The 23,349-nt window shown below is 34.4% G+C and overlaps 1 pseudogene; it reads right to left on the bottom strand.

The window, feature by feature from the left end:
- The window catches only part of LOC150060476 (26S proteasome non-ATPase regulatory subunit 11-like), a 36,088-nt pseudogene that overhangs the window by 5,150 nt on the left and 7,589 nt on the right, over positions 1-23,349 (bottom strand).

The following is a 23,349-nucleotide window of genomic DNA, read 5'->3' as shown; positions in this document are numbered from 1 at the left end:
ACAAATCAATACGCCACGTGGAAAATTTATACTATAATTCTATTAAATGATTGGTGCAATACAAAGCAGGAAAGGGGTCGTGGTTAATCATTGGTCAGTCTAGCTGGCTGTCATTTTAGGAGGATGGTTTTATGCCAGATATGAGTCTAGGGGGATCTCCATGGTAACGGACTTGTGATTGGTTGACATCTGCCCTAGTTTGCTGGCCCTTACAAGTCCAACCTTGTAGGTACCAGATGGCTACTATCTCTAGCTCCCAGCTTGGAATGTATATACTCCTTACTACAGTGTAGCTCAGTCTGGGAACCAAGGACAAATGGGTGGTTGTAGATTAGCCACAAGGACAGCAGTTGCATTTCTCAGGATTTTAGCAAGCAGATATACAGAAGCAGAAAGGCAAGTTAAGTAAATACAAGTATAACCATCCAAATAAATACAAGTATGAAAATACAAATGGCTAACATAGGTTTATAGAAAATATACAGATATTTTCTATGCTCCTCAACTCAACTTCCCCAAAATGATACTCTTATAAAATTGGTTCTAAAAATCACATGTAATGAATAGAAGCTTAAAATATATTTTATAAATCAGAAAATAAATAAAAATAAAAACGTGGGTCCTGGAGTTTGGCCTAGTGGGACCTGGGTTTGAGTCCTTGGTACCACATACTAGAAAAAAAAAGCTGGAAGTGGTGCTCTGGTTCAAATGGTAGAGCATTAGGCCTGGAGGAAATCCCAAGGATAGTACTTAAGCCCTAAGATCAAGCCCCAGGACTGACAAAATAAGGACTTATGACAAGAAGAAATAAACATCTGAGGGACTTTTAATGCCATATAAATATATAAAACATATGAAAATACTCAATACCTGAAATTCAATACCAATACATTTTCAATGATGGCTTTACTATAATTATATCGTATTATGTATTACAAGTAAGTTATTTTTCACTAATTGGCTCAGAATTAGTCTATAGAGAAATGCTTGATTTTTATAACGACACCATTGAGCTTTTAATTTTTGTACTCTATGTAGAGCTAAAAGAAATATTCTTTTACTGTCCATGAAAGACTGTAAGAAGTATATTCAGGTAGAATATCTAAGACTACTGTTTATTCAAGAAGGCCTTGAAACAGAGGTAACATATACTTCATTGCTTTTTCTCACTTTTTTATGTGACATATTTTTATTGTAATATGTAAAGGGGTTACAGCTACATTCGCCAGATGGTAGGTGCATTACTTTTCACATATTGATACCCTTTCTCATGATTTTATCCCCATATCCCTCCCCCCAACCCCCAATCATCTTGTTTCCCCCTTCACATTTCTTTTTCAAATAAATATATGTACAATATGCCAGGTAACAAAATCAGATACTGTAACAATATGAAATTAACCAAAGGGCAACAAAGGAGAAGAGAAATAACATAGTACATTAAGAACAACAATCACACAAAATAAAGCTCTTGTTTCCATATCCTACAGATTATTTGGAGATAAAGAGTCTCAGATTCTTTTGTACTCTGGTTAGCTTTGAACCTTGATCCTCAGATCTCAGTGTCCTGAGTAGTTAGGATTATAGGCGTGAGCCACCGTGCCTGCCTTCAGGCTATTTTCTTAGGATTTCACAATTGTCAATATTTATCTGGACCATAGGTCTCCCGTTTATACTTTTCACCAGACCTAGGATGGCAGACACATTTCACCATGCTCAGCTTTTTAATATTTTATTTATTTTATGCCAGTCCTGGCATTTTAACTCAGGGGCTGAGCATTGCCCCTGAAGTACCCATGGATTTAATTCAGGGACTTTTGCAAGCTAGGCAAGTATTTACAACTGGAGTCATGCATGCCTTTTCAAACTTACTGTTTTGCATTTCATTTTTTGAAAGTATGCAACTTTGCCTGTTCTGATTTGTAAGTTTGGAAGCTTCTACTTCTGTTGTCTGAGTGGATAGCACTGCAGGTTTGCTCTGTCACTTCCAACTTGGTTTTGTCTATAAGTTTATTAGTTCCAAAATAATTCTCTTAGGACTTGGGCATGCCACAAAAAATATGGTGAAAATAATGAAGGTAGAATCATTATTCAGTGATTAAGTATGTTTTCAAAGAGAAGAAAATTTTCTCCACATTCCTCTGACTTTTATGATAGCAATATAGACATTTTGCTAACAAGGCCTTAAGAATGTCCTGTACTTTATCCCTCACAATAAAGGAAATTTAAGAAATCATCATTGTCATCACTTGATTCATAGACACAAACCATTGTAACCACTTCACTTTTATATTTCTTTTTTTCTTAATCACAGCCAATGACATATGTTTGTGAAATGATCGTACTGGTGTGCTTTATATTGACTCATATTGTGTTTGAAATTTAGTAAAACATATTTCTCTTTTATATTATAAAAATGCACGTGAAAATAAAAATATGAAGGTCTTCTCTAGGATTTAACTCAAAGGTTTTCTACTTAGTTAACTCTACCATTAAATTTGTAATATAGCCAAAACTGCATCTATGAGTTCACTGGTTATGGGTTCAAGGACTGTGCAGCAATTTTTATATTAATTCTTATCCAACAGGAGATAGAAAACAAATGTCCTTTGTCAGATGACCTGATAGTGATCAAAGACAGGTATTTTGGACAACAAAAGCAATTTATATTATAATTTATGACATACTTTTGCATGCACTATAGTCTCCATAAAACTTAGTGAGGTAGATACCATTCTTCTCCCAGCTATTTTCACTCAAATTAATTTAAATGATGAAAGAACATTACTTTCTATACACATAAAACGTAATTTATCTCTAAGCAACTGCAAGTATGATATTACCTTTTCTCCACCATTGGATCTCTAACCAAACTTCTGTATATCTAGACTACATTTCATGTTGAGTTTGAAAAATATAGCAATCTATGACTTTTATCAATACGGTAATCTTTACACGACTCAGCTCCAAGCTATGTACTTAATGTTACCACAGGCATGTGCAGCTGCACATTCCTGTATATGGCCAACTAAAAAACTCTCCCTGTATATCTAGTAATTCTGCAATACCTTATTCATAAATAGTCAAGATTGAACAGATTTCAGTTGGAGTTTTCACGTTACCAATAGCAGAGTACAGTATAAGCTACCATAAGGAACTATCTGAGTTCAGAGTCTCATTTCTTTCAGTCAAGTTGGTTACCACATTTAAGTATGGTATGTGCACCTATCTCTCTCAGCACTGCTATTTCGATCAACCTGGATCCACAAATGTGTCTACCTTTTCTACCTTCACAGCATCACTCATTAAACGGTGGAAGCCATGGTGAAAACTCATTTATCAATCAATATATAATACAACAAAACAAATATCAGAAAGCTGAAACCTAATTTGAAAAGAGGAAATGATTGGTGGGAGGAAGCAGTGGATGAAATGAAAAGGGATGAAGGTTATATTAATATAACATGATTCACATAATACTGTATATGTATATAATCAAGGAAATGGGAAAATTGATGTAACTGATGCAGGCAGGAAGAGGTAAATGGAGGGGGAAAATACTGGAAAGTAGATTCTAATCAAGTTGCACTGAACTCCAAAGTGGACATGTTAAATTTTAACTCCCTTATTCAAAAATGTGAAGAAAATGTTTTATTACATAGATTAATATGTATCTCTGACATACAAAGCCTCAGCCTAATTTTAATTATGTTCTAAAATATAAGTGCCAGTGATTGTATATAGAGATTCCCTTCTTGAATACTTGTTTGTTAAACATGTTATTTGAAATATGATGTAAAAATCAGTGATAATAAATTATTTAATTAAAAAATCCAAAATAAATTTTGAACTCCAGATATTCTCAGAAGCTTGGATTGCACCAGCATTTGGCATATATATATATATATATATATATATATTGCTACATGCACAGTTTTTCTGTTTATGTAGTACTGAGGAATTGAACCCAGGGCTCATGCATGCTAGGCAAGCACTCTACCAATAGGCCACACTCCTAGTCCACTACATAAATATTTGAAATCTTCTTTCTCATTTTTCTTTACATTTTCCCCTGCTAGAATTTCTTGTTCTGAGCTGGTGTTCTGCCTTTTGAACCACCTTTCCATTCTTCGTAACTATATCTTCCTCTTTTCCTATCTCTGTTAACTATTCAAAGAATTTGACTTGTTTATTCTTTCCTAAATACCATTCCTTGAAATAAAACATGAAATGGAACATTCTGTTTCATGGAAAGCAACTTTTTATTTCTCTATAATTTTTGTATATGCAATTACTCTTGCTTTCTTCCATTATCTTTTTTCTCTACTTTGATCATCAAATATCTTTATTTACTCTAGATATCTTTTTGCTTCTCAGCATTGCACACATGGCCAGTATTTATTGAACTTTATGTTCCTATTTAATATTGACCTCACTTATTTTTTCAGTTCTACTTGCCTATATGTCACAGGAGGTTAATTTCCACTCCAAGTCCTAGTCTATTTACTCCCACTAGGTGGGTAGTTCCTGACACCACACTTACTAGAACACGGGTTTGAACCTAGATAGTTGAAAAGTTCCCACATACGATGGGGAAAGTGAACCAGTCAGCATATTGGCATAGGCACTTGTCTGTCAGCCTACTCAGAAAAAGTGGTATGTGAATACTTAACTGACAGTCAAGGGCCTTGCTCATGAGGTTGAAAGGACTCCTTCCTGTGACTCACAAGCACTCTTAATGTCCAGTCTGATTCATATCTTGCTGGGAAGAAGGGGAATTCAAGTGGTTCAGTTTGGATTTCTATAATTTCAGGGCCTGAATCTTAATGTCCAACTACAGTGATGATAGACATAAGAATGAGATTCACTGTCGAGAAAACTCATATTTGAGTCACATTTCTGTATTCTTTTCTGTCAAGTTTGGTTGCAGAACAGCTGTAGAATAATTTCTTTCAAAGCTAGACTCATGGGATTGTCTTAAGAGTACACAAAACAATATTACGGAAAATGCTTAGTAATGAGCCTGAGAAAGATGTTAATAATTAAAGGTCACTAAGTAATAATAGTTCTAATAGCAATGGTAATAGTGATTATTATCATTAGCTTTACTGTAACTTTATTGAAAGCATTAGTCTTATGTATTATTTAGCATGCTTCTATTGGAAGCAGTTTCTGTTAATAACACATTTATGGCTTTTTATGCATATAAGCCATGATTAACCTGACATTTTATTATAACATTTGAAAAATAGATCTTCCTTCACCGCTTAATAGATTCCCGACAATGAGAATGAACCACACAACCTGTGAGGGAAGGGAGACTTGGAAGGAAAAACTGGAAGAAAATGAAGGAAGAGATGACACTGTCAGTCTATGTAAATGTAGCACCTATGTGTGTCAGCTTTATAATGAAGGATAAATAAAAATAAATAAATTCTAATTTAAATTATAGGCAATAAAGGAATTAAAGCTCCTAGTTTGTCAGAAGAGGAGGCCATTTCATTTCTGTCTTATATTCACATGATGTTTTTGACTTATCAATGTAAATCCATAGTGTGACATTATTCAGCTAGCACTTTATCACAAAGGACAAAATTACCAACACTTGGCTTATTTCAAGGTTAACTTTCCTGTCAAAGCAGAGAATTGTGAAAGCTTATGGTAACAAATCTATGTGGCTCACAGTGTAACAATTTTATGGTCTTTAATGTGTGTTGAAATGCTTTGGGAAATATAAAGCAAAATATGTGTTAGTGTGTATTGCTGCTCCTTCTATCACTTTGTCTTGCTGGTATTTCCAATATATGGAAATGAAATTTTTCACAAATATTTTTAGAATCTTGAGGAGGCTATAACAGAACAAACAAAAGCAAAGCATCTTCTCTGTGTATAAATTGCCTATCCGATGCAAGCTTACTCATTATGCTATGTTTGAGCATAGTAACCTGTCCTGCTCTAAATTCAAGGATAGGCGTAGTTTACAAACATGCTAATAAAAAATAAATACTTAAAAAAATCACGATTCTCTTAAAAATGCATATTAAACTCAAGCCTTCTTCAAAATTATAAAATGAAAATATGGGCCAAATCTCTATGACCAGGTCTTTTCATATGCTATCTATAATTACCATTACCATCTCTGTTTTTGGGAGGGGGCGTCATGGGACTTGAACTAGGCCTGGGTGCTGTCCCTGAGCTCTTCAGCTCATGGCTATCTCCCTCCTCCTTTAGCCACGGTGCCACTTCCTGTTTTCTAATGATTAATTGGAGATAAGAAGCTCTCTGCTTTGTATTGTGTGGGCTGGCTTTGAACTGCAATCCTCAGATCTCAGCTTCTTGAGTAGCTAGGATTACAGTCATGAGCCACCGCTTCTGGCTTACCATTACCATCTTAGCATGAGCAAGTCGACAAAATTGCACATCCCACAGTGAGTAGATCTTCAGCTCAAGAAGGAGATGTCACTTCTCCTGTCTTGCAGTTTTTCCAACATAAAATATTTACCTATACATGAAAAGAAAATATTTTTATCCGTATTTTAAACTGGTTCTAAAGAAACTATGCATTAAGATGGCTGTTTATGGAACTGTGAGTATGACCTAGTGGTAGAGTGCTTGTTTGGCATGCATAAAGCCCTGGGTAACATTCTTCCCTTCCACATACACAGACACAGCCAGAAATGGTTCTATTGCTCAAGTGTTAGAGCATTAGATTGGAGAAAGCCCAAAGACAGTGAGTTCAACCCTACAGGACTGGCAAAAAAAATTACTGAGGACTATTTATAAACATACATGTTAAATACAAGGTTCTTATGGGTTCACTCCTTTGTCCCAGCATTGCAGCTGATTATTTTTAACCATAAATATATTCTCAATTCAAATGCATTTCATTTTAACTTTTTTTTGCCATTTTCAGACTTCTCCCCCAAAATGTTAAAATAAAAGGAAATAATCAGAATTTCCACAGAATCATACTTCATATAGTGCATTCTTATATTTATGCTTAGTTAAAACTAGGGAAACTCTGTTGACATGAAAGGATTTCTGCTTACAGTTAAATGAGTGAAATTTACAATCCAGGTTTTACATATTCTAAATTATTACATGAATAACAACTTGTGGTTATGTGGACATAGTCTATGAATATTTTCCATCTTTGCAAGTATCTTTTCCTCTCATTAAAAGCTTCACAGCATTTCATTTTAGTTTTTATTTTTGAGGGGGGTTAGTGATGGGATTTGACACAAAGGGTCTTTTGCTAGACAGGCAGACATCATCAGCTGAGCCACAGTTCAGTCCTTTTCTCTTCTCATTCTTTCTCAGTTTAAGCTGTATTTTTGCCTGGACTATGGCCTCACACTCAGGTCCTTCTAGACAGTATCCTGTTAGGATCCTACGTTTCCACTCACATAGTTGGGATTTTGAGCATGTACCACTAAACTAGCCTAAGAGAAAGCTTAAATGAAACTCTACAGAATCAGTTTTGTTCTTGGTCTAATATGCAAAACGTGACTTAGCCTCTCCATTCTTTTCTTTTCAACTGTTCCCATATTTTTATTGACCATGTAAAATATTACATGTTGAGGAAGGTTCTCAACATAATGTGCCTAGGTAAGTCAATTTCAACTGCTAAGAAATATCATTTACGCTTTGGGATTAATGCTTTGGGAGTGTGGCCAAGTCATGGATGTACTCTGAGCTTCAGTTTAATAACCCATAATGAGATAAAAAATAAAATAAGTGATGGCTATCTCATGGAGCTGTTATGATTTAGGAAATGTTCTATGTATATATGTATGTATCTGTCTATCTATCTATCATAGGCCTTATGCAAATGTGAAAGACTGTTAGAGTAGTCTGTTTTATGTGTCTATCTGTATTGAACTAAGGTATGTTCACTTCTGTATCTTACAGTGTATCAAATATTCATTATTGTCATCTGCATCCCTGGAAGTGCTGTTGCATACATTCCCATGAAATGAAAACTGCAGTTGACATTGCAACAATATGATTTTTTAGAAGCATGGAGGACAGAAAGAGTGTGTCAAGTAATTGTCCATGGGGAATGAAAACATATAATTACCTGTGCTCACGTGAAGTCGGAATATTTCAGATTCAGAATCTTAAAATTCAAAAATAATAACAGGTCTTGAAAGAGAGTAAAGACAAGGCATTGTCTATGAATGAAGGCCTGAATGTGAGCCTCTTAATGATGGAGAGAGAGATGGGAATCCAAGTTGGGTTCTTAGAGGTAACCCTGTGGGATCAGAGCCTGAGATGTGCATTGAAGAGAGGCAAAAAGGGGCTAGCTAGGGGTCTCCCTTGCTGGCCAATGGCAAACTGACTATGCTGGGAATTATCACTGCCACCAAATGCTCAGGATTGTTGGGTAACCATGTAAAGTATTATAAATAAATAGCTAAACAGAGAGAAAATAAGATATCTTTAGTGCAGGGTAAAATGAACATGAAAAGGAAAATGAAAACTGAGAAGTAAACCTGGAGGCATTTGTGAATACCAGGAGTGGAAACATGACTTTTAATTTTCAGTGCTTAATCCCAGCATCCCTTAGGCTACTCCACAGCAGAAAACTGGGACTGCAAATACAATGAAAGACTGAGCTCAAAAGCCTCCTCAATGAAGATTAAAACAGAAAAAGTCATCCCCACAAGAGCATTAGAGGCAATCTATGAACCTTCCTTGTTTTACATTTCATGCTTCAAAAGGAAAATCATAGCTTAAAAACTAAACTCTAAGTACACTTCTTCTGTTTGGCGCTTGAAGAAACCTACATGATCACAGTATGCAAACACAAGACCTCATTAATCCTCTGACAAGAAGGTGACCTAGAAACAGATTCTTTGATTTTCCCAAAGGTTAACATCATGCCAATGTAAGTTTAAGTACAATATATATATATATATATATATATACATGTCTACATGAATGCACACATAGAAATATATGACAACTTGTGACTAGCATTGAGATGTGGAAGGAAATAGCATGTATATATTGAAATATAAAAGCATGGAGAGGAACCAGTTTGAGAAATTTTTCTTAAAAAGTTATTAGAAATGTTCAAATATATTACAAAGAAAAATGTTAAAAATATTTGAAAGAAGGAAAAAGTACATCAGTGAGTTAAAAATTAGCAAACACATCAAAGAGAAAATTAAATAAAAGCAAGTTAAGAACAAATGGAAAAATAAATTTGAAGAGTAATGAAATATAAGATAAATGAAAGTGAAATTTTAAGAGTGATTTTCGAAATACAGGTAGTAGGATGAAATGCTGCTACGGGTTCCTATCAATTAAGCCAAATCACTGAAAGCACAGAAGGAATTTTTGGAGACATGACCAATTATTTTATTACAACCAGATCAACTGGGATTCTTATACATGCACAGTTATATCAATGCACTAAAAATAAAAAATATCTAGGATTACATCTTATGAAATTATCCATAGCATCAAAGAAAATATAAGCCTAAACTTCTGAAATAACATTGAATGTTGCAACACATTATATTTATTTCTGAGAAAATGGTATGACAAAGTGATAAACTTTCCATTTAATGTCATAATTGAAAATACTAGAAGATATTATGATGATGATTACCAATGAGACCTAATTAGTATATTTTATGCAGAAACTCATTAGTCTAAGATTGACAGACGTGTTCTGAAAAGAAAGAAAGCTAGAAAAGCTATCTGGTATCAGCAGTCAATGAGTTTTTGGAGCAGAGATAAAACAGATACCCAACACATTCAGGCATGAACAGCACTGGGTCATGAAAGTTGAGCAAGATATACTCTGTGGTAAAGACACAGTAAAGGACTGGTACCAGGACAATGGTCCTTCAAGAAATCAGTGAACATTTTTAAATTATCAAACTCCTTCAGGATATGTATGGTCTCTGTGCACTATTCCTGGGTCTTGAAGTCTGGATTTAAGTGCTATCCCTGAGCTTTTTTTCTCAAAGCTAGCATCCCAGCATTCTACCATTCTACTCTGGCTTTGTTGGTGGAAATGAGTCCCACGGACTTTCTTGCTCTGGATGGCTTCCAGCAACAATGCTCAGAGCTCATCCTTCTGAATATCTAGAGGTGTAAGCTACCAGCTCTCAGCTCTTATTTGTATTTATAAGTCAAATTCCTCAGCCTCCTAATTTGTGTAGGAAAGGCATTTTTTACTAGCAGAGTAATAATCCAACTATAAAAAAGAAAGAAAAAATAAATCAATGGAGTCACCTTTCTTTATGCCAAAAATAAACCCCATTTTGATGGTAATATAAAAGGCCAATGATATATTGTATATAACTGTAAGAAAGGTAATAAATAGCCTCAAATTTGGGGCACATATTGTGCTCATATAAATAGTAAAGATTATAATCATGTATACATAAATCTATTCCTCAGAATCAAGAGGAAAAAAGACAATCTGTTAGAAAATGGGCAAATTAAAATAATAGACTGTTTTTCAATTTTCACAAGATTTAAAAACTTTGGAGAAAACCAGCACAGATAGGCCTTATATAATCGCTATATTTAAATGAATGTAATTGAATGTAAAAGTTCTTTCATGAAAGTAAATCTGCTGATCATAAATCACTTTTTGAAATGAAGACTCCTAATCTGTCAGCTTCTCTACTTGCTCTCCCGTCTTGCTCTCTTGAGATTTCTTATGAACACTGACATGTCTGATATTCTTATAGATTACTTTTACCAGTTAATCTCCTCCCTTCTCAGATACTTGTATGGAATGTCATCGTAAGAATTATTTAAACTATCTCTAGGGACAAAACTAATAGCAAGAACAGAGGCAGAATTTAGCTGTTGTGTTAAGCTTTTATTCTCAAATGTAGCTGTTCCCTTTCTTATCTTCACTTATTAATTAATTAATTCTACACGTACTCACCTCCCAGGTTTTGATATTGTAACACAAATTATGTATCCAAGATGAAGATGAAATTGTATTAACTCCTAATAATTTTTACCACTTAGGATCTGAACACAATAGACTTTTGATGAAACTGGAAAAGTTCAAAGAACTGTAAGATGATTAAATTCCCTTTCAAACCTCGATATGTACATCTATTGAAGTTTTCCTCATTTACTAAACTGAGAAATCTGAGATTATCACAGCCAGCTAGAGAAAGAGCTAAATCTTGATTACAAATCATTTTGCTTTTCCTCCAATTCTCCCACTGTCATAAGATCTTTTGAATTCATATTGAACACAACAATTTATAAACTCATTTTTGTGTGCATTTGGAGGAGATAGCTAGGAAACTCTGTCAAGAGAATATAAGCAGAAAAAAAACAAAGTATATGCATACTAAAATCTAGAGAGTATTTCTGAATGTTGATGAAATGCTCATGTGGCAAATAGAGATGAATGCAGATAGACTGTGATATAGTTGTGCTCTTCAAGGCGGGTGTATTTCTTCTTATCATGGCACAAATGCCTCATCATTTTTTACTGTTAAATTTCCATTTCCACTTTCACAGACATCTTGCATTTTAGTTGAAAACAAACTTTAAACCTATATAACACCCAGTTAACTACACTGTTTGAGCTAGAAAGGAGCAAGTAAGAGGGAGAAAAATGAATGTAATTAATAACACAATACAAATAATCAATAGAGAGATTACATATCCCAGAAACCATATACCACAATACCAAAACTGAACACATAATTACCCAGCCTATAGTTAAAATGTTGTTAATGATTTTTAACAATCCAACTAAGTGTAAGCATTTATGGATCATAAGGTTCAAGAAAAACTCAGAAAGAAAACAAAAGGTGAGAGTTAAGTGAGAAAAAGGACTATGTGAATCACTACAGCAGGATAATGATGGAGCAAATTCAGACCTAGGATAAAGTTAGATCTAAAATGGGATGAGCAGCCTGGCACCAGTGGCTCACACTTGTAATCCTAGCTACTCAAGAAGCTGACATCTGAGGATCTTGGCTCAAAGCCAGCCCACGTAGGAATAGCCATGAGATTCTCATCTCCAATTAACTACTCAGGGGAAAAAATGGAATTGCTGCTATGGTTTAATTGTTAGAGGCCTGCCTTGAACAAAAGAATCCCTAGGACAGCATCCAGATCCAGAGTTCAAGCCCAAGGACTGGCAAAAATAATGAACTAAACAAATGAACAAATAAATGGAAGGAATCCCCAAATAGTCTTCAATTTTGAAGTGAAACAATCTAGAACAAAAGTTCAGACTCTTTTAGTCCCATATTATGTTTATTCTTTAACCCTTCTGAGTAAAGACAATTAAGAGAATCCCTAAGCCTGTGCTAAATCTCTAGCAAGTCTGCCAGCCTCTAAAGTCTTTTACTCAGCCTCTAAAACAAGATATTATTATTATTATTATTATTACAGTAAGATAGATTTTTAATGAGTTGTTTTTAAGAGCTCTCGAGATCTCTGTAATATTAGTGTTGTTATTATAACCACTTAAATTCAAAACTGGGTGAAAGAAGATATATTAATTCTTAAGAGGTTTTTTTACCTGTAAGTAACAATGCAGTCCTAAGTCCTAATTCCAATATTTGTTCATCAGTTTCAAACAATTCAGCAGAAATTCAGGTAAAATTTAGCCATTTTGAAAAGCACTGTAGTGACACCAGGGAGGTACGTTTAAAGATTATTCACACTACTTTAAAAATCAGGAATCTTATTCAATGAAGAGGTCATTCAAGCATCAGCTGTTCCAAAATATAAGTGAAATGTGGAGAGTGACAAATACATCAGTCATCAAAGACCCCATCCTTTTTGTGAGCAGGAAACTATCTTCTCCTTTGAAAAACTGCTTTGGAAGTCAACAATTTAAAACAAGCCAGTTGTGGCATCAATGTATTGTTTGATGGCTTGAGGAGTGTCTGTAGCATAAGACACTTTTCTCATTTAGCTGCTATACTTAATTGTTAAACTTTTAAGCCGGGCACCGGTGGCTCATGCCTGTTATCCTAGCTACCCAAGAGGCTGAGATCTGAGGATTATGGTTTGAAGCCAGCTGACCCAGGAAAGTCCATGTGAGACTCTTTTTGTGAGAAGCCGCACGCGGACCTGGCAGCCATACCTCCACTTCCTGAAGTGGAGGTCTGACGCTATCGGGCGTGGCTGCCCACGGGCCCCTACTGCTTAGCGGAGGCCTGCGCTGTGCATGTGCGGAAGCGTGCTGGCCTCCATCTTGCTGCGTGATCGAGCGAGTGCGGCGTGCATGCACTGTGTGTGGCAAGAGATGATTGGCTGAGTATATGGGGTGGCTAATTCCTATTGGTGGGCATGTGTATATATATACCGAGAGAAAAGGAGGAAGAGAGGAAGAAGGAGAACCAGGAGAATAAAGAAGCTTCTTGCAACCTGTATCGTGTGTCGGATCCTTGCAGGTGAGGGCCGGCGCGCGATAACTTTTCTCTAATTAACCACACACAAAAAAAGAAAAAAAAAAAGAAACAATCCAAATAACCTTAAGTATATTAATTTTCCATGTGTATAAAATGAAATATTATAAATCAACATTTAGCTTAAAACAAAAATGAAAGTGGCAAGGTGGCTCAAGTGATAGAGCATCTAGCTTTGAGCTTCTTTGTGTAGACACACATGAAGGTTTACTTTGCTACAATCTATCCTGGGTTTAACACAAGCCATAACAAATACAAAAGAATTGAGAACTCAGGAAATTTATCAAATTGCAGTTAAACAACCAAAAATGAATGATAATAAAAATGGATAGTTATTTGGAAATAATATTTGTGTTGCAGATATTTTACAGATGCAAGTTTTATTCTGTAATGTAACTACGATTCTTGGTCCTGTACTAAATATATACTTAACTTTATATAAAATGTTTTAACTTTATTTAAAACTTATTTCTATTTTTCATTATCTAAACCCAGAAAATTCCAAATATCTTATATGTAAATAAAGAACTGTGGGACATCTGCATAATTGGTTACTTCTCAGGAATGAATGAAGTCTATAAGAGCTGGGACAATATTTATGAATATCAAAGATAGTATTCTGAATTTAAAACAAAACAGATTTGTATATATGAAAACAAAGTGATAATCACAGGAAATGGGTCAGCATTTCTTTTAGTACGAATATGAGCAACTGTCAAAAATTATCATGATTTTGTTCAGCTATAGGATCTATAAAGTGTGAAAATTCTAGAGCTCTGCATCAAAAAGTAAACAGTATTACTGTATGATGTTTTGAAAAGAAAATACTGCTGAATCAGGGTTCAAATTACAGATTGTTGGAATCTGAATTTATTGTATACAACTGTATGTATAGGTAGAAATGACTTATAGACTTTTGGTATAATGAGGACAGGGAGATGGTTAGCTGAATTTTGAATTCTATATTTTGAATTTTAGCAAAATTGGAGTATGAGGGATAAGATTACAAATCTAAGAAATGCATTTAAAAATCACGTTCAGAATTTCTTTCTAAAGTCAGTGCAATTAACATCACAACTGGGACTTCTTTTGGGGGTAACAGAGGTTTAGGTAAAAATTTAAAGTAACTAAAACAAGGTTTAAACTAGGATCTAGTAACTAAAACTAAGATTGCTTTCTTATCTCATCAAAAAATTGATAATGTAATCAATCAGTATAAATGATAATGTATGTTAATGGGCTACACGTTTTCTAAAGAATCTTGCTACAGAGCTATAATCATCAAAACAGCTTGGTACTGGCACAAGAACAGGCCTGAAGACCAATGGATTAGAACTGAGGACCCAGATATTAAACCACAGACCTATGGCCACCTAATCTTTAACAAGGGAGCCAAAAAAATAGAATGGAAGAAACATAGCCTCTTCAACAAGTGGTGCTGGCAGAACTGGATAAGCACCTGCAGAAAACTAAAGTTGGATCCTTCTTTGTCACCCTGCACTAGAATTAACTCTGAATGTATCAAAGACCTGGAGGTAAAAGCCAACACGCTGAAAACTTTACAAGAAGGAATAGGAGATACACTAGACCTCCTTGGCACAGGTCGAAACTTTCTTAATAAGGACCAAGAATCACAACAAATCAGAGAAAGGCTGGATAAGTGGGACTGCATTAAACTACAGAGCTTTTGTATGGCAAAGGACATAGCTAGTAAATTAATTAGGAAGCCTAAAGAGTGGGAGAAGATCTTCACCAACTATACAACAGAAAAAGGCCTCATATCTAAAATATATCAACAGCTCAAAAAATTGAATCACTCCAAAACTAATCTCCAAAGTAACAACCATCCCATTAAAAGATGGGCCAAAGACTTAAAGAGAGTCTTCTCTGAAGAAGAAACAAAAATGGCCTATAGACACATGAAGAAATGCTCAACATCTCTGATCATAAAAGAAATGCAAATCAAAACAACTCTAAGATTCCACCTCACTCCAGTTAGAATGGCCAGGATCAAGAAAACTAGTAACAACAGTTGTTGGAGGGGATGTGGCCAGGAGGGATCACTACTACACTGCTGGTGGGAGTGCAAACTTGTTCAATCACTATGGAAAGCAGTATGGCAATTCCTCAAAAGACTAAAGATAGAGCTCCCCTATGATCCAGCAATTCCACCACTTGGTATTTACCCAATCATCCAGGAACAAAGACATACTAAATCCACCAGACAACAATGTTCATTGCAGCACTATTTACCATAGCAAAGATATGGAACCAACCCAGATGTCCCTCAGTTGATGAGTGGAGCAACAAGATGTGGTATTTGAAAACAATGGCATTCCACCCTGCTGTCAGAAAGAATGACATCACCCCATTTGTTAGGAAATGGAAAGACTTAGAAAAATCATATTAAGTGAAGTAAGCCAAACTCAAAGGAACATAGGCTCAATGGTTTCCCTCATTTGTCATAATCAGTAGAAACCTTGGTCTCTCCTAGAAGAGATTTGCAATAGAGCAAAGCCTAGATACATAAGGCCTTGTATGAGGCTAAATGAAAGAACCTCTAGGATATAGAAACAAAAGCCGTATAATGAGTGATTGTTGTCCTTAATGTACTATGTTATCTCTCATCTCTTTTGTTATCCCTTGATTATCTCATATTGTTACAGTATCTTACTTTGTTATCTGATATATTGGATATATTTGTATTTGGTTATTTGAAATTGGATAGGGAAAGGGGGAAAACAAGATGAGGGATGCGGGTGGGGGGGAGGGAAATGGGGACCAAGACATGAGAAAGGGTATCAATGTATGTGAATTAATGTACCTTCTATCTGGCAAATATAATGTAACCCTTCTATTAATTACAATAAAAATATATGAAAAAAAGCACTATGTAGGGCTGGAGTTTGGCTTAGTGTTAGAGTGCTTGCCTAGCATGCACAAAGACCAGTGTTCCATTTCTTGGTACCACATACATAGAAAAAAGCTGGAAGTGGTGTGTAGCTCAAATGGTAGAGCTCTAGCCTTGAGAAAAAAGCCCAAGGACACTACTCAGGCCCTGAGTTGAAGCCCCAGGACTGGCAAAAAATAAAATAAAATAACCATGTAGTTTGTAAAGCCAGAGGATGCAGGAAGAAAACTTAAGGAAAATAATGCATAGATGAACTTTTAAAGTGTTTTCCGTATTCTTTATAATTTAGTTCAGGGAATAAAGAGAGATAAGGAGACAAAGAATAGAAAGGAAACAATAAAATTAATTACCAATATATGATAGGCATTTTCTATCATTTTAATACACTGCTGTACAGTAAAAGCATAATATCATATATTCACAGCTATGTTTATTTTAATTAGAGAAGGGAAGGGGAACAACAAATGACATCAAATTGCATTGAAATCAAATTTCAAAAAGAAAATCACAGTTACATTTTGTATCTACATTCTAAAATGAAAATAAGCATAAACATGTATTGCATTTATAAAATACACATATCGGGGGGCCAGGAGTTTGGCCTAGTGGTAGAGTGCTTGCCTAACATGCACGAAGACCCGGGTTCAATTCCTCGGTACCACATGCATAGAAAAAAGCCGGAAGTGGTGCTGTGGCTCAAGTGGTAGAGCTCCAGCCTTGAGAAAGTCCAAGGACTGTGCTCAGGCCCTGAGTTCAAGGCCCAGGACTGGTAAAAAATACACTTATCAGAATGTTATTTTTTCTTATTAAATATTATATACAATACTAAATTTTAGTTAACTCAATGCAATCAGGAATATTCAATCCTTATTTCCAAATCTTTCTGAAAATAGTTTGTATTCTCTTGTTTGTATTAATTGCTTGAAATTTTCACATTTAAATATTTAGACTATTTAAATCATGAACATGTGATAGGCATTGGTACTTTATAATATTGATCATTGTAAATGTATATTCACAACCTAAAGTTGTTTAAAATTTATTTAGAGATTTTCAGCAAGTGAATAATTTTTAAATGTTAACTAATACAAACCTAAGTTACATTGAAAATTAATTTATTCAGTTACAGAAATGGCTATATTTCAAGCACTCATAAGCCACACGCGGTGTGTGATTTTCATTTGGACAAGACAGTTCCAGTACATTAATTTTAATTATATCTAAATAAGAGCAATTCTTTCAGTCATTTATTTGCTCCTTAACTTATACAGTTTACAATTAAAACTTTTCCTACCAGTGTGTACTCTACACAATCAATTTGGCCCTCAAATTCAGTAAAAGCAAAAAATCACACGTTTATAATTTTATTACCATATGTTTTTCTTTTCTTTGCCAATACTAAGCCTTGAACTCAGGGCCTGAGCACTGTCTTTTGATTTTGTCAAGGCTAGAGCTCTACCCCTTGAGCCACCGCACTATTTCTGGCTTTGTTCTGTGTATGTGGTACCAAGGAATCAAAACCCAGGTCTTTGTGCATGCTAGGCAAGCACTCTTACCACTAGGCCAAACTCCCAGCCCTGCTGTATATGCTTTAGACAAAGTTCTGTTTTCCTGTTTCGCTGTGATATGTGACTATTTATCTACAAACCTGGTTGCCCCCAACTTTCTAAAGACCAATACGTCTTTTGATGTATCTACTCAATCAGAATATAAAAGCAAATGAAATTATTATCTAAGATATGCTGAGATTAGGTTCGGTTAAAATTCTATTTTTCTTACTATATTTAATTCCCTTTTCACGATATGTTAGATGTAATTGTGCAATATAAAGTCATTAAACTTATTTTATTTTCAACACGGGGCAGATGTAATAGCAGAAATTCTCCTCACATTTGAACAGCCCCAGGCATCGGAAAAAGAATTTGTCATCCGCAAAAGACAGTTCCATTTATAAACAGATAAAAAGGCAATTTAAATTTGCATACTCTCTTGCTTGGCATTTTAGTTTAATTTCATACTTTTCATAATCTAAGACCCTTATAATGCCCTATTCTATTTCCCTGAGTCTCAAAATGTAGCATCTATAATAACATATTATCATGTACTAAAACTGAGATACTGGCAAAGAAGCTGTAGGAAAGCCATTAATGAATCAGGGATTTCAAATTTAGACAGATATTCATACATCTAATCCTATATATACTTATCAAAATATAATTTGCAAAGATTACATTGCACATAGATTTTTAAATTTGTTAGACCTTCAAGTACAAATTTGTCACACTTTTTCATAGACTAATAAGGAAAATTTCCATTTTCATTTTATGTGAACTCTTTTTTAGGGGTGAGGTAGAGGTGAGCAATATTTAACTGTCTTTTTATCTTTTCTTTGTGGTACTGGGGAGTGAATTCAGATCATTGCATTTGCTTAGCAAGTACTTTACTTTGGAGATACTTCCCAGTCATATATATCAATTCTTTTGCTCCTCTTCAAAAGGCACTGAAACTTGGCTCATTAAGAGGAAACAGAACTGAAGTTGTAGTATCCATTAAGATGTTATTTATCCTTTGTTCTATGGCTACTAATAAGGACTATCTTTTCTTTGATCTATTTTCCATCCAAAGGCTAAATTATTTTTACTTTATATTAAACTTTGCCATGTGTGCATTTTACTAGTCTATATAACAATTCTTGTCAGTCTCTAAACACATCATTATTCTGCTATTTATTTCACTCTGACAACTAAAATATACATTCACTGATGTGTCTCAAGTGTTAGACCACTAGACTTGAGCAAAAAAAACCTCAGAAACAATACACAGGCCTTGAGTTCAAGCCTCAGAACTGGTGCACACACACACACACAGTAACACACATAAACATACAAGTATACATGTAAATGAACATATATAATACATAGTATATTTCAATTATCTCAATATAGCCAAAAATTTATTCAACCAGTAATCAGTATAAATTCTGTGTGAGAATACTTTTTATTGTATTTTATTGTCAGGTTGATATACAGAGTGGTTACAGTTGCATTTGTCACATAATGGATATATTGCTTCTTAAATATTGATACCTGTTCCCATGTTTTTCTCCCCCTTTCCCTCCCCCACCTCCTCCCAATCATCTTATTTTTCCCCTTACCTTGCCTATTTTAAACAAATAAATGTAAATACAATACACCAGGTACCAAAGTCAGGCACAGTAAGAATATGAAATAAACCATAAGGTGAAAAAAAGAGAAAGGAAATAAGTTCACATAATTCATTAAGAACAACAATCACAAAGAAAAACCTCTTGTTTCCATATGATGTGTGTAGAAGTCTTTCTTCTTTTATTGTCTCAACTAGTGGTTCTATATACTTTGATTAGTTGAGTGAAATTTTCCCTCTAAACTTGGGGACATTCACTGTTGTTATTTCACTGAATGGATTTTTGGTGTCTTTAGTATTGAATTAGTACCCCTTGTTGATTTCAGTTAAGTATACCTGTGATTACCAGCTGAGTCTGCCAATTCTTGGATTTCCCTCTGTTAGCTTCTTGGTGTTTTTCCCCATACCTTTGACATTTTGTTCTAGATCCTCTGTTTTATTATCAATCCCTGATATTCTATTTTCAATTTCACTTGTTCTCTTGCCTATGGATTCCACTGTGGTTTGCACTGTGGGATCGAACTTTTTATTATTCCAAGATTAGTTTTAGTAGTGTTAATTTTGTCTTTTAATAGATGTATAGGGTTTCTATTTTTATTTCCAAATAGAAATGACAAAAAAAGATCTCCAAGCCAAGAAAAGTTCAGGATCAGATGGATTCACAACCAAATTTGATAAGGCTGGATCAGTCTTAGAACTGATGCTTAACTTTTCTCATTTTGTTTTTTACATGTTCCTCTCTTCACCAAGAAACTAATGGGGATAACTTAATGTCTACATTTGATTGAATTACAAGGTGATTTGTCCTTATATCATGTATAGATTATGGAACCACCCTTTAAAGTAGTGTTCTGTATACCTCTTTCCTATCTCATAATCCTCAATTTCAAAGTAGTATTTATTAAAATGTAAATTTAACTGCAATCTCTTTTTAACCACATTAGTGTGTGTGTGTGTGTGTGTGTGTATTTGATTCAGAATTTATTTTAACTGTCATTTAATTTCACCATTATTGTCATTCCTGTTTAGTCATTTCATACCCATTAAAAGTATTAATGATTAAAACTAAATTGAAAAGAAAAAGGTCTTCTTATAATTGATATTACTGGTCACACAAACACCTATTCACCGACAACAGTTATCTGGCAAGACAAGGATATTTAATATAAGTACATGCCCATAGAGATGCATAGGAGTTTTTCATAAAGGATTATATTGCTAAGCAAAACATACTTCAACCAAAGGTCTTACACATGTAAGACTCATTAAAGTCGCCAAGAGTACTAGTGGATTTAAATGACTAAGAAAGATCCACATATAAATGCATAGTATAAAAGTCAAAACTATTAGGAAGCGATAGCGATTTGCAAGATCAAGGCCTAGAGGAAGAAATGAGGTGATTGGAGTGTTCCCTGGAAGCAGATATCAGTACCCAGTTCTTGTCCTGCCCTACTGTTGCCTCTGACCATGAGGTGATCAGGTTCCTCTGTTTCATACACCCACCATAATCTTATCAGGTACAAAGACATCACCAATTGATTACAGATTGTGATTTCCAAAATAAGTACTCAAGATGATGTGACTTTGTATTTTGCTACAATAATAGAAAGTTGCCTAATACAACCAGTACATTCAAAGCAAAGGTTGAGGAAAGGCTGAGACTAGCAAAGATGCTGAAACACTAAGTTCTATGTACATGGTCTGATACTCTAATATGTATAGGAATACCATTCCAAAACAAAGAAACAGCCTTAGCCAAGAGAAATCACCATTTTATGCTCTGAATATATATAACATAATACATATTTTGGCATTATGCATTTCAGAATTTGAGTTTACTATCATGTAGTATGTATTTTTATTTACCTAATTATTTCAATTGCTTTGCAATATTCTTTTTAATAATATTGTCTAATTTATGATTCCTGCCCTATATTAATTAGTATTTCAGCTGAATGTTGTTGCTTCAATGACAAATTTATGACTTTGGAACTTTTAATGCATCAGTAAACACATCTTTGAAGTAATATTCTTAAGAGGGGCTCACATTTTAATTTTTAATTGGCACAGTAAAATTCAAAACCAAAGTATATATTTTAATTAAGCTTTAAGGTTCAGGGGGAAAGTCAGTGGCATAGTAGTTGCCAAGGATGCACAAAGCTCTGGTTCTATTCAGAGCACCCCCAAAATTAAACAAATAAAATTTTTGAATCAATGGTGTCAGTATTATTTTCACTTTAACTTTGCCATTAAATATTTTAATGGAGCTAGGAAAAAGAAAAAAGGCAATAAGCAGATATTAGGAAATTAAAGGAAGAACTGGTGGTATTTTCTATAAAAATATTCCAGAAAAGAAAACAGAAAAATTGGATAAGGAAGGGGGGAAAACAAGATGAGGGGTGGGGGTGGGGGGGAGGGAAATAGGGACCAAGACATGAGAAAGGGTATCAATATATGTGAATTAATGCACCTTCTATCTGGCAAATATCATGTAACCCTTCTATTAATTGCAATAAAAATAAATGGGGAAAAAAGAAAATAGAATTAATAAAGTAGTTGAAGTATATAGGAAGTTGTAAGGTGCTCCCTTCAAATAAGCCTCAGATATCTGTCTGAGCTGATAAAATTTAAGTAAATACCTCAACATTTTCAATTTCAGGGTATATTTGAATGAGTATAGATAATTTGCATTTTAATTTTCTTTGAGATTTAACATTTCACCAGATGTACTCACACTTTATTTTCTATGAAATGCTTGTTTATAATATTGATTGTTGTTCATTGAACTGTATATTGTATAAGTGTCAGTACTTACTCTTTTATTTGCAGTCTAATAATATTTTTAAATCGTGGAAATGGTACTTAACTCCTAGTTTTGATCACATCCTTCTGTACTCTGTCAAATATATTGTACAAAACTTTTATAAAGCTTTTAACTATATAGAATGTTTTTCTACATACAGAACTCCCAGGTGGATCAATTGAGATACAGCTCACAAATTCTCACAGTTGAGAAGCAATCCTTGGCTCCATCCATGAAAGAGATGGCTCTTTTCCCTTTGTGATTCCCTTGGTATCATAATCAAGCCTGCATTACTCTATTTCTTGAAATGTATTATCAACGAATACACACTACTAACAAACATTTGCTATGGTCTTATACCAAGATTTATTACCTTATACCTTATACCAAGATTTATTATCCTTGGAAGGATTCTGATGAACTTGAAAAAAATTATTGAATAAATATAGCCTTCAGCTTTACAAGACAAACAATGGCTGAGATGATCACTTATACTTGGAAAATCTATAACTGCATCATCTCATTGTAAGCAAACTACTATTGTCAAATGTAAGAAGCTAATTTCAGTTTTTTTCATTCTACATTGCCCTGGTTTTACTAAATGAATTCTTAATTCATCGCCACCATTTTCATTCTATTGAATTGAACTATTTGTTATCCTGTTATTTCCTTTTATACTCCATATCCTAATTCCTTTTTCCAGATTATTCTTTTTCCTTTGTGCTCAGGCATTGACTAAAGTTAAACACCATTACTCCCTACCCTTCCAAACTGTTATGAAATACAGCATGAAGAAATAAGTCAGAAAATTGACCTGAAGTCTACACAGTCCATGTCTATCACCTACCTTTAAAAAATATTATTCCACTGCTAGTTTATCTGAAGTTGAACTCTGATTCGAATTCCAAATTGACAACATTTTCAACAGCATCAGATGTCTCCAGGCATGCTGGAATTGAACAGTTTGATTTTCAAGTTTCAGGTAGTACCTAGGCATTCAGGCACAAAGTCATAGTATTGGGAAATATTTTAGCTCTAACAAATGTATTTCA

Source organism: Megascapheus bottae, chromosome 7 (assembly GCF_031878675.1).
Source record: "Megascapheus bottae isolate mThoBot1 chromosome 7, mThoBot2.hap1, whole genome shotgun sequence".
NCBI classification, from domain to species: domain Eukaryota; kingdom Metazoa; phylum Chordata; class Mammalia; order Rodentia; family Geomyidae; genus Megascapheus; species Megascapheus bottae.
The sequence above is the reverse complement of the archived record's forward strand: the minus strand, read 5'-3'. Positions and strand labels throughout refer to the sequence as shown.